Source organism: Ochotona princeps, chromosome 13 (genome assembly GCF_030435755.1).
Source record: "Ochotona princeps isolate mOchPri1 chromosome 13, mOchPri1.hap1, whole genome shotgun sequence".
Lineage (NCBI taxonomy): Eukaryota > Metazoa > Chordata > Mammalia > Lagomorpha > Ochotonidae > Ochotona > Ochotona princeps.
The window spans coordinates 19,105,128-19,118,296 of NC_080844.1; the positions used below are offsets into that span (position 1 = coordinate 19,105,128).

A 13,169-nucleotide genomic window follows, 5' to 3' on the forward strand; every position below is an offset into this window, starting at 1 on the left:
GCTGACCTTTCTTATTCTTATTTTTTTCCTCTTTGTCTAATCGGCCTCAGTGGTTGCTGTCTGCCGCGTCTGTTGCTCTCTGACCTGCATATTTCACTCGAAGGATGAGTGTATGCAGCCCTATTGTCCAAGTACAGAAGAGCATGCAGATCCCAGAAAGAATAACTCTACAGAAAGCCATATGAAGGCCTTTAGTTTTCCTCATAGTGACCTAGTAACAGTTCAAATCACTACATGGTTGCAGCCCTTTTTTTTTTTAATCTATTGCTATTTTAGAAGACACCAACACTTTTTTTTTTTTCCTGAAGGTAGGAGATAGAACTTAATGATAGCATATGCCTGAGGCAAAAAGCAAATGAGATAGATTGTTGGAAAAGCAAAATGGGAGAGTTTGGGTGAAGATAGAAGTAAGGATTTTATAAGAATGGCTCCAGAGAGGCAAAGACTTCAGTAAACCGTGGGGTGTTAGTTTGTGGGTTTTTGTTTTTTTGTTTTTTTCTCTTTAAATAGTCTTTGCATTTAAATGGTAGTGGAAAAAAATAACTCCTCATCACAACCCCTAAGTTTATGGCTGAGGCCCTGATAACAAGAGACAGATTAGCAAGAGAGAAGTGTGTAAACTTAAGTAATGTCTGTTTGACATCAGGGAGGATCCTTCATGAGGGAGTAAAAGTCCAATATTTCCTGCTAGTTTTGATAAAGAGTAGACAGTCATGGAGAACCGTGGGAAGACAGAAGGTTCTGATGGAATGTGAGAGGCTAGGGGAAGCCGTGCTCAGCCTGCGTCTGCACCCTCTTGTTGGTGTCTGCGTGTTGTTGTCGGTACCTTTGCAGCTTCAGTTTCCTACATTCTGGTATATGGAAGCACTTCTCACGTGATGATTTCATCACCTGCTCAGGACAAGGTCCTAGGTTTTAGGCTCCAGCCAGAGCAAAAGGTAACAGAGAAGGAGGTGAGCGTGACCTTTCTCCTTCTGCTGTTTCCTTAAATACCCTGTCTTGGGGTGGCATGGACTGAACCACATCAACATCTATGTAAATTAGCAAGAAATCTTCGTGCTTATTCACTACATTACCTGGAAAATTAGGATTTCAATATATTGCACTATTAATGTAATGTCCTCTATAAACACAGACTAGAAATAGTTCTTGATAACTATCCCTGCGACATAAAACAGAGCTATGTGAATCCAAAAGTGCCATGCAGTGTATAAGTGCCTCACATAGTACACAAGTGCCTTACTTTTGCATCCCCCACAACCACTGTAAGTTTTTTGAAGGCAGGGGAAACTGAAGTATAGCTGGATGAATCGGCCCAGGGTTTTGTAGAAGGTGAGAGGCAGAGCTGTGATGTGTTTGCCAGCAATTCCAGTAAGAGAAATAGTGAGTCCCTCAAAGTTCAAACTTCTGGTTCTGTGCTTAGAGTAAGTTTACCCCAGCAAAGCAAAAAGGTTGTTAAATTTCATCAGCAACCACATTTTCTAGCATTTCTGCTCTTGTGAGCTGTCAGTTTTGTTAAGAAATGCACCACCATGAAACTGACAGAAACTCTGAAATTTATAGCCACATGGCAGAATATTGAAAATTCTTCTCAAAGGGTTATTTTGTCACTTATTGTGTAGTACTAAAACAAGCTGCCAGTTGCATCGGTGATTTAATAGATATCATTGAGCTAATATATTATCTTGCCAAGAAAATTCATTGTGTTGAATTCTTTCCTAATCTTTGGTGGCTGTTCACTTTTAAAAACAGAATGCCTAGAAACTCTAAATTATTTTACAAAGGGGAAAAGTAAAGCAGAGATGGCTATTAATTTAGCTGTCTCACAATGAAACTGTCACTCCAAAGAAATTTATGTGAAGTAAGATATATATATGTTTCTCTGGCAAACAGAAACACTTAAAATGGAAAATTTAAGGTTTAAAAGTTCAAAAAGCAAATGGGGTATTAAAATGGATTGAATGTTTTCTAGCTTTATACTGAGATGATAAATATAAAGCTGTTTTTTATAGACTCTAAAATGTTATACATACCTCAGGTTCACACAAGTTTTTTGTAATGCTGTGTTTTTTGTATTTGTATTAAGTCAGGCAGAACTGCAATATTGTATGGCGTGTAATGTTTGTAAAGAAAAGACATCTAGGGCCTAGCACGGTAGCCTAGTGGTTAAAGTTCTTGCCTTGCACGCGCCAGGATTCCATATAGGTGCTGGTTCTAATCCCAGCAGCCCCACTTCCCATCCAGCTCCCTACTTGTGGCCTGGGAAGCAATCTAGGGTTGCACAAAGCCTTGGAACCCTTCAAATGTGTGGGAGACCTAGAAGAGGCTCCTGCCTTTGGCTCCTGAATTGACTCAGCTCCAGCCATTGCAGCTGCTTGTTGAGTGAATCACCAGATGGAAGACCTTTGTCTCTGTCTCTCCTCTTCTCTGTATATGTGACTTTCTAATAAAAATAAAAGAAATCTTGAAAAAGAAATCTAAACACTACCTTGAATTCCAAATATTATTTAAAAAGGAAAAGAGAACCAAGGAAATCCAATAGGTCAGGTTTCACTGTTATTTTTTACAGATTTATTATTTTTATTTGAAAGGCAGATTTACAGAGAGAAGGAGAGCCAGAGAAAGGTCTTCCATCTGCTGATTCACTTCCCAAATTGGCCGCAAAGCTGAGCTGATCCAAAACCAGGAGCTTCTTCCTGGTCTCCCATGTGAGTGCAGGGACCGAAGGCTTTGGGCCGTCCTCTGCTGCTTTCCCAGGCCACAAGCAGGGAGCTGGATCAGAAGTGGAGCATCTGAAACATGAAGTGGCACCTATCTGGGGAGGGGGGATGAGGATTAGTCTGTTGAGCCACCCTGCTGGTTCCTGTTACTTTTACTTCCCACCCATTAATAGTGCTTTCCATGTTACATGACTTGATTCTCTGCACATCTCAGAGAGGCATGCTAGCCTGTGCTCACCATTAGTCACGTGACAAAGGAGAGTAGGATGAGAGAGAGTTAATCAGAAGGAACGAAGTTTTAGAGAAGTAAATTGCTTGTCTATTGAAAGATAGAACAAATAGACATGAAAGGTAAAGAAACAGCTTAATGAGATGCATGGTAGGGGTGAGGGGTGCCAGGTGGTAAAGAGTTGTGTGCTGCGTTCTGTAGTGCCAACCACAGAACAAAGCAAACATAGCTGTCACAGCCAGGCCTGGTCCTGCAGTCATGGAAACACTGGGCCATTCTATTTCTGTCATTAGTTGAAGGAGCAGTTCTGAAACATTGGAAGGCATCATCCCTTCTATCACGAAGTGCTAGAAATGACCTGGATGTGTAGGAGCAGTGCACTAGACAAATGAATTAAATTAATTAATACTATAGTCATTAATAGATGCTCTCTGAAATTATGTACCACTGTTGTGAAGATCAATGAAATCTCTGTTTTTATAGAATAATTTTCTATACATAGGACTAAGTGAAAAAAGCAAAGGATAGGACAATATTATCTTATGTTCCAGTATTTTTCAGTTTAGCTTACAAAATTGTATTTGTGTGTTTAAAAGGCAGATATATAGACAATGGGATAATGGACTGTACGATATAGTCCTGCACCAGCAATGTCAGGACACACTTAAATGGTAGACTGATGGAATTATAGCTCTTTATGAAGAGTTGTGACACTATGGGAAAAATCAATCGGTGGGGGGGAGGGTGGAGAATGGAGGGAGGGAGAATCCCAGACTATACAGAATTGTACGATAAATTTCAAAAATAAAAATTAAAAAGTAATAAAATAAAAGGCAGATATAGGTAACCGGTGGATGGATGGATGGATACATTGCTCGATCATGAAAGCACTCCTACCTGCTGGATCTTTCTGGAAATGCCCACAAGGCTACACTGGGCCAGGCCAAAACAGGAAGCACAAGTCACTTCTCCACCTGAGTAGCAGAAACACAACAGCTTGACAAATGCGCACTTCCTCCCAGTGTCTGTTAGGGATCTGGGTTCAGGAGCCAACCTGGTATCAAAGCCAGAACTCTGACATACAAATTAGGCATCTTAGCTACTAGGCAAAGCGTTCTCCCTGGCTCCAATCTTAATGATATAGTAATAAATTCTTAATGTTTTTCTGAAGTGCTACTAATAGCATTTTTTTTATGACTAAGAAGACAAGAGCATAGGATAATAGGAAGGATTAGGTTTTTACATTGTGGCTTTTATTACTACTCTTAGATTTTCATTTACTCCATTCTATCCATCCTCTTCACAAAGGTTCGTTTATATATTTAATCCAGCTCTCTACTAATACGACTTGGAAAGCAATAGAAGATGGTTCAAGTCCATGTGCCCCTGCACCTTGAAACAGCTTCTAGCTTCAGATAGGCCAAGTTCCAGGTACTGTGGACATTTGGGGAATGAAGCAGCAGATGAAAATCTCTCTCTCTTTGCCTTTCAAATAAATAGATAAATCTTTATTAAAAATGAAAAATTGAATGTCTTAAAGAATAACCTTTTATGTTTTATTTTAAGGAATGATCAGTCCTTACTTTTCACTTTTACTGATAAAATTAGACAATATTTCTCTCTTCTACCTGCTGCTGCTTCTGTGTGTTCTACCTGTGGGGAATGGGAAAGTATGCAATCTCATAGCTCCCAGAGCAGTTACACCTGAAGTTAGCTGTCAGGCAGAAATCTGGCTTTTGTTGTTTATAGCCCATCATCCTGGTTTCTGATCATTCCCTTGGAGGAGCTTGCAGCTTATATTCAGACCATCTCTGTCATTTTCAAAGGCAGGATTCAAAACTGAGTCTGAGTGTCTCCATGCTTCTGCATCCCAGGATCTCAGTGAGATTGCTAGTATTCTGGAACTTTCACATCTGCTTCAGGTCTTCTTTAACATTTTCTTTATTAAGGTGTGTCCTGGAAACTGGATTTGGGGTCCCTTGCCTTGATGATCCAGTGTGAGATTATACAGATTAGCCCCTAGGTTCCCAGGACCTTCCTATATTGAAACAAGTACAAGTACAACATGTGTTTCCATGTAATCACTATCATTCACTGGGTTGCCAAGGTAACAAGACCAATGTGAAATGTTAGAATCAGTGTGGAGATAGCTGTTGTTAGTACTAAAATAAATGCATTATTCAACAAGCTGCTGTCTGTGCTTACCTAGTTATGTAAAACCTAGTTATGCAGGTTTTCCTCTTCAAAAGGACAGGAGCTGCTCTCCTTATTTCAGGGGAAGCAAATTTAAAATGCTGCTTAGTAATCACAGTTTTGTTTGAGAAAAGCTACCTTTGTACTGCTGCTGTGTTGATGTCTGTTACAGAATTGGAGGTGCTATAGTCTGTTATTGTTTTTGTTATTGTTGTTCCTTATAAAATCATTTACAGTTAATAATGAAACAAGCTTGAAAAGTTATCCTGTGGATAAATACAATGTTCATTTTTATAGGAATATCCATAATGAGCAAGCAATAGCATGTAGGTACAGGATTTCGAGTTATTTTTTTTTGTTTGCTGTTTGCTTCAATAGGTTAAGTGTTCTGAGAAGGAAGAAAGATTGAAGCCCTTGCGAGTATTTCTGATTGATCAAGTTTCTTTATAATTATTTCCTTTTAAGTTTTCTGTAATGGAAGAATTTCAATTTCTGTTTGGTTCTTAGTTCTTTTTCCTCCTTATGTTTTATTGGAATGAATATGCTCCCAGCAGCAAGCATTTTCACAGTGGTTCAATCATAGTTTGGGATACTCAGAACCCCATTTCAGAATGCATGGTTCAGGTGGCTGTTACTCTGCTTCTGATACAGCTTTTGGCCGCTTTGCACCCTGGGAGGATTTAGATGCTGGCTCAAGTACTTGATCCTCGCCACCCAAGCAGGACGCCTAGGAACTGGCGTCTGGCTTTAGCTTGGCAGAACCCTAGCCACTGTGGGCATTTAGGAAGTGAGACCCCAGTGGGAAGATCTCTGCATCTCAAATGAAATGAAGGCAGTGTTTTAAAAAGCGAAATGAATTGACTGAAAGTGAGTTTGAAGGAGGCTAAAATGTAGGCAAATACACAAATAATAATAGCCATTGGGCAATGGCAAGTGATTATTTTGCAACCTTGACTAGACATATCCTGTGAATTTTAGGCTTCAGTGCTTATAACATACTAACAAAAACATTTGTGTATTAACTGTAACTTTTACATTGAGCCATTCATTTTGTAACTTTGAGTTCCATCTTTGAATCTATTTGTTGAGAATAAAAATGCAAAAGTTTTTTCCTACTCATTTTTTGATTAAATAGTTCAGATCTTAATTACTGTTGCCTGAAGTCATATTCTGAGTTGACAGATCTGTTCTAGAGCTGGAGATAAATAAATCAATCCAGTTTCCTCCCTGAAAGAACTGCGGGGGCCTGGCACAGTAGCCTAGTGGCTAAAATCTTTGCTTTGAATGTGCTGGGATGCCAGAAGGGTACCAGTTTATGTCTCGGCTGCCTCACTTCCCTTCCAGCTACCAGATTGTGGCCTGGGAAAGCAATAGAGGATGGCCTAAGACCTTGGGTCTCTACATTCATGTCAGAGACCTGGAGGAAGCTCCTGGCTCCTGGTTTCACATTAATTCAGCTCCAGCCCTTGAGTTCATCTGGGGAGTCAATCAGCAGATGGAGGATCTTTCTATCTTTCCTTTTCCCTGCAAAAAATCTGACTTTACAGTAAAAATAAATGAATCTTAAAAAAAAAAAAGAATTACAAATCCAGTAATATAGCTGGAAAATAAGCACTACTAAAAAATGTAAATACCATCAGCAAAAGTCAAGTTCAGTGCCAAGCCAACTGTTGATTCTTAAAAGTATCAGTGCAACATCTTTCCAAAAGATACAGTGCTGGAACGCAAAGCATGGACATCAAGATCAGCTTGAGGTCACAGTGGTACCACAGAAGGGTGATTCATGCAAGCAAACAGTTTTAGAGGTGAAGATAAGTGTAGCAGTAAGGATACGGCCCAGTGTAAAGGAAGAGAATCCACTTGACCCGCCAGCAGGCCTCTCCTCTCAGTGTGCATCTAGACTGAAGTTTTCCTAGTTGTGGGAGTAATGCGTCATTTCCTTTCCAGCGCCTCCCCAGCTTCACTCTTGGGACCTTGATGGGAGGAAGCTTTCTAATATGGAATTTAATTTGTGAAATTCCTTCCAGGACTTTATTAGCACAATGTTCTGCACCTCATAAACCTTCCTGGTGTGGGTGGAGAGTCCCCTAAACTGCACTTAGCCAGGTTATTGAAGGAGGATGCGATTTTGAAGGGCAAATGCTTCTCTATTTCCAAGGTTTCCTTCTGCGTTTCTCTCCTATTTCAACCACACAAAATTATTCATACATGTAAGCTGATGTCTACCTTGCTACTTATAGGAGTGTTCCAGGCAGAGGAAAAGGAATATGTAGAACCCAGAGATGAGTGTAAGCAGGTGGAGACACCTGTGGATAATATTGTAAGTGGCAAATATTAACCTGTTAGCAACGTATTTTACTAAAGTTAGGAACCTGCAAAATGCCGTATCTTCATCCTGTGTTATTGTTAGAATCTTGCTATTGTTTTTTTGCCCCTTCAAAAAGTTTAAAATTGTTTTCACAAACCATGCTGCTCTAAGAAGTAGCAAAATCAAATGCTTAAATATGTGATTTCTGGTTATTCTCTGTGCACCTCCCTAGAATAAGTTTTTGGTTAATACTTTCCACCAATATAAACATCCTATCAAGATTAGGAACAGACAGTGAGCAAGCTGGAGGGCAGTGGGAGTCCAGTCGGTTATTCCAATAAAGAAATCATGGAAACAGCCTCAGATTAATGTGCCTGTATCAGATAGCAGGGAAGAATGATGCTGATGTAATATAAATGTGGCTTTGTTGCTTAACAACACGCGAATCTGAATATCAGAATATGAGATTTATGATCCTAAAATAAAAAGGCAAACTTCTTGAGAAATGAAAAAAGGAATGAACCCATAATCAACACCATGGCCCAGTAAATTACAAGCTGCTATTTAAAAAAAAAATTTATTTATTTATTGCAAAGTCAGATATATAGAGAGGAGGAGAGACAGAGAGAAAGATCTTCCGTCTGATGATTCACTCCCCAAGTGACCACAATGGCCGGAGCTGAGCCAAGCCAAAGCCAGGAGCTTCCTCCGGGTCTCCCACGCGGGTGCAGGGTCCCAAGGCTTCGGGCCATCCTCAACTGCTTTCCCAGGCCACAAGCAGGGAGCTGGATGGGAAGTGCTGCCACCGGGATTAGAACTGGTGCCCATATTGGATCCCTGGTGCGGGCAAGATTAGGACTTTAACTACTAGGCTACTGCGCTGGGCCCCAAGCTACTATCTCTTTGAAATTTAAGTCTTCATTGCTTTCTGCCTTGATTATTATTGTATTTTTCTACATCATCTTCCTGTCTCAGACTCCCTAGTCCTCCCCTCCTTTCATTTATTTGCATATGCATTCATCAAATATTTATCATATTCTGTTTACTGGATGCCCTTCTGGGAGTGAGTGTCGTAAAATGCCATTCCTGGTTTTTTTTTTTTTTTTTTTTTTTTTTGGAGGGGGTGAGGGTGCTTGTTTTTAGTATTTTTAATTAATTAGTCTATTTTTACTTGAAAGACAAATTTTACAGAGAAGAGACAGAGAGAGATCTTCCATCCACTGGCTCACTTCCCAAATGGCTGCAACAGCTGGAACTAGGCCAGTGGATCTAAGGCCAGGAAATTGGAGGTTCTTCTGGGTCTCCCCTGGGGATGCAGGGTCCCAAGGATTTGGATCATCTTCTAATGCTTTCCCAGACAAATTAACAGAGAGCTGGATCAGAAGTGGAGCCTCCAGGACTTGAACCAGTATTTGTATTGTTACCAGAAGTGCCCGGTGGGTTCTTTCCTCAGCTTATTATAGAAATAAAAAGCCAGGAATCTCTTGCAGACAGAAAAGCTTATTTGTGAAGGGACCAGGTGGGCAGGGAAGGGAAGGGAGAGGGAAGGGGAAAGCACCTCCCGAGAGAAAGCCAGGAAGGGGGTGCCTCTGAGGGAGAGAGACACCCAAGGTTTGAGGAAGGGTCTTGGGATTTTAAACATTCTGTGACACCTCCTTGCTGGGCGGGAACCTACAGGTAAGATATTCCCCGTTGGTGGTCTCTTAATTAGTTAGGAAATGGATGGGCAGTGCTAGTGCCGCCCACCTGAAGGGGTGGCCAAGACCTCACAGGCCTGGATGGTCTCCTGAATGCTGGAGGCTTAGCCTGCCCTGCTGTGGTGCTGGCCGCTGGTATGTATTTGAAAAGCAGAGCGAGAAGGAGAGGCAAAGAGCTGATTCACTTCCCAAATGGCTGTGGCTGAGCTGGGCTGAAGTCAGAAGCAGAGATCTCCGCCAGATCTCCCACAGGGGTGGCAGGGAGCCAGCACGTGGGCCTTGTTTGGCTGCTTTCCCGGGTGTATTAACAGAGGACTGGATTGGAAGTGAAACAGCCGGGATTTAACTCAGCACTCATAGGGTATGACTGTAGCAGGCAGCAGCATAATCCACTGCACCACGCTGTTGGCCTCAGGTTCTTGTTCTTAAAGAGCTTACTTTCTCAAAAGTGTAGTGGAAACAAACAATAAATTGTCATGTCAAAACAGCATTTTTCCACTGTAATGAATGCTATGAAAAGAATGTCAGTAAGTGTTGCTGAATGATGGAGGAGATCAAGCCAGGCTCCTCTGAAAAGGAGGCTTTGAAACTGAGAACTGAACGCTGAAGATCGGAGATCAGAATCCTGGCAGTGATGAAGTCATCCCCGAGCCCCCAGGCGGGGACAGGAGAGCTGTGAAACAAGGTCCAGCAAAGGTCTTGTAGCGTTGCCTAGGGAGGGCAAGAGTGGGGAGTCAGAGCCTGAGAAGTTCTGATTTTATTCTTCCTTACAGTGAGGGTGACCATTAGAACATTTAAACACAAGTAACAGTACATGATTAATATTTTCAAGAACATGTTATATAGTACATATTCATGAGTTCATAGAAATGTAAAAAAAAAAAAATCGTCAAGTAAAATGGGGGGAGAGGCAAATCTTTCTTACAGATGAATTCCAAACAACAGGAGGGAATCATCTTTCCCCTAGGAAGTAGAGCTTAATTCTTGTGTAATTCCTTAATTCCAGAAGTGTGGACTGGATTTAGTGACTCACTTATGATGAGCAAAATATGGAGGAAAAACAAAATTGTAACCTGACATTGGAGAAACCATCTATCACCACCAGAACAGTGGTAAAGTTAGCATTACCGGACACAGATTGTGTGAATGTCATGTGATCCTGGGATCTGCTGGGATGTTTATTTCCTGTCTGTAACCAGCAGTTTGGAGAAAACATCAAACAACTCTAAACTGAGAAACGCCTGGTAACATATAACTGTCAAAATTATGAAAACCAAAGAAAAGTAAAAGTGTTACGGATGGGAGAAAACTAGGAGCAGCGTGGAAACCTGGATTAAATTTGTGGGTAGAACAAAGAATTTTTGTATGAAAATGGTAAAATTGGAAGTTGTACTTAATTAAAAATAAGGTAGCAGTGTATCAGCTTTAGGAGGATGTCATGGTTATGTAAACTTTAATACTGCAAATGTTGGGTAAAGAATACACAGGAACTCTCACTTGAACTTTTTATAAATCTAAAACTACCCCCCAAAAATTTTTTTTAAAACAAATTCTAGCTTATCTGTAATGAACCTATTGAAGCTGGAGTACAAGAGTGGGCACAGAAGAGAAAGGTAAGAACAGGTCTGCTGGAGTGATCTAGACAAGATGTGGTGGTAGCTGGGCCTCATGGTAGACATAAAGGGAAGGGGATGTATTTGGTATTGTTTAGGAGCCAGCCAAGGGAAGACTTGGTGATGGCCTGGATGGGAGTAGTTTAAGAGTGAAAATGACAGAAAATGAGAAGAGAGAGATGATGAAAGCTGAAAGTACAATCATGTCAGTTCTCATGTCAGAAAGCAGCTTCCCTTTAAAAATAATAGAGACCAAGTGCTTCACCCTGACCTACAATACCCACTGTAATTCGTGCTCTTACTCATCTTCCCTTTATTTCTTGTTCTGTCCGCAGACACTTGCTAGCTGAAATTGGACCTAAGGCTTCGATTCCTAATCATCTTAGATTCTTTCAGTTGTTTTTTCACTTCTTCAGTTGTCAGGACACATGCACACTATATTACTAGTTAATGATAACAGTTATAATAGTGGAGAACTTCTGAGCCTCTATAGCATGTCATATCCTCTGCGAAGGTCTTTGCCTTCAGTACCACCTTGACTTAGCAAAAGTCTGTAAGAGTATCTTTCTTATACTTAAGCTACTCTTGGAGAAGATCCTTAAAGATGGGATTGCTACCCAAACTGTAAAGGAGCATGATTCATACTATAACCGCATATTTATGTAATTACATGTATCAACAGAAGTTGTTTGGAGGAAACTGGGATCTGGATCTTATTAATTGGCATAAAAATCAGCTTGCCAAAAATATGACATAATTAGCCATGACCAAGCAGTCTTTTGACTATAATATTCTTATCCCTGACTCTAAGCTCTTCATGAGTGTATTGCAAGTCATTAGGACTAGGTTATGAGCTAGGATAATTGGCCAGACCTCACCACCCAGTGTATTTCTCATGGCTTAAAACCTATACAGAAAAACAAACAAACAAACCAAAAAAACCCTATACAGAAGGGGGTATTAAGTGCAATGGTTTAGCCAACACTTGGGATCTCTGGCTTGCGTCCTGAATACTCTGCTTTTCATCCAGCTCCCCGCTCATGTGAACCCTGAAAAGCAGCAGTTAATGGATCAAGTAATCAGACACCTGCTACTCATGTGGAAAACTCAGACTGAGACCTTGGCTTCTGACTCCAGCCAGACTCCAGCCAGACTCAATGCTGGCTGTTTCAGGCATTGGGACGAAGTGGACAGAAGATCCCTTCTGTCCATCTGTCTCTCAAATAAAACTAAAGTACATAAATAAATAATTTAGAAATGTTGCTGCTTGGATCTTAGTTAAGGTGCTAAAACACTTGACAATGGCTTTCAGTAGATAGAGGCATGTATGATTTGTGGTTTAATTGTAACCAGCTTCCTTGCATTTAACGGCAGATAGCACTAGCTTTTTCATAAGTATTTAGTAAATCACTCAATACATAAAAGGTTAAGAATTATGCAGAATGGCTAATGAGGTGACCAGAAACTCTGTGGAACATGGAAGCAAATTTTGGAGAATCTTACCCCAATAATAATGAGTTGACCTGCCTGCAGGTACTTCAAGCTATTGCCAGAGTCAGAACTAGGAAAATCTTTAGTAGGGGAGTGTTGGAGAAATTCTTGTTACTCCCTGCAATGAATGGAGCAGCTATCTTTGGATGCAGTACTCCACCTGAAGTAGAGGTATGAAGGATTGCATACCCTCTAATGTCATCTGCTAATTGAATTAATAGGCCCCTTTTTTCTAAATATCTTCACCTACTATGGAAAAAACAGAAGCTGGTATTATCACAACCAATGTTTTCTAATGCTTTCAGGGTTTTCTATGGCTAAAATACATACTGCTAAGAGTAACCATTGATACTTTACTCAGTTTTCACCCCATAGCCACATCATTTGACATGATATATTTTCTCTATGGACCATTTTTACTGTTTCTAATAATGCAATCTAGCAGTAAACATTCATTGTTTTTTTCTCCCTCCTTTTCATTTTTGCATTGCATTCTTCAAGGCCAGGATTATACTTTAGAGTTTCATGTTAAAGCAAGTAATATTAAATTATTCATGAAATAATTTGCATTTATGCCTGCTTGCCATCAGACTTATCTTTTAGAAATTCTTTTTTTTATATTAAAAATCAAGTGACTCTTTTTTTTTTTTTTAATTTTCATTGGAAAGTCAGATATACAGAGAGGAGAAGAGACAGAGGGAAAGATCTTCTGTCCAATGATTCACTCCCCAAGCGGCCGCAACAGCTGGAGCTGAGCCAATCCAAAGCCAGGAGCCAGGAACCTCTTCCAGGTCTCCCACACGGATGCAGGGTCCCAATGCACTGAGCCGTCCTCGACTGCTTTCCCAGGCCACAAGCAGGGAGCTGGATGGGAAGTGGAGCTGCCAGGATTAGAACCGGCACCTATATGGGATCCTG

The 13,169-nt window shown here is 40.6% G+C and overlaps 1 protein-coding gene across 3 annotated transcripts in view; it reads left to right on the forward strand.

The window, feature by feature from the left end:
- Positions 1-13,169, forward strand: part of PRKG1 (protein kinase cGMP-dependent 1) — a 1,159,635-nt gene that overhangs the window by 685,493 nt on the left and 460,973 nt on the right. Inside the window, exon 1 of one of the 3 annotated variants that reach the window (XM_058671972.1) lies at positions 10,135-10,259. The exons of the other annotated variants lie outside the window; for them this stretch is intronic. The gene's annotated coding sequence lies outside the window, so the exon portion shown is untranslated. Of the gene's footprint in view, positions 1-10,134; positions 10,260-13,169 lie in introns of those variants that run through there. 3 annotated transcript variants of the gene reach the window in all.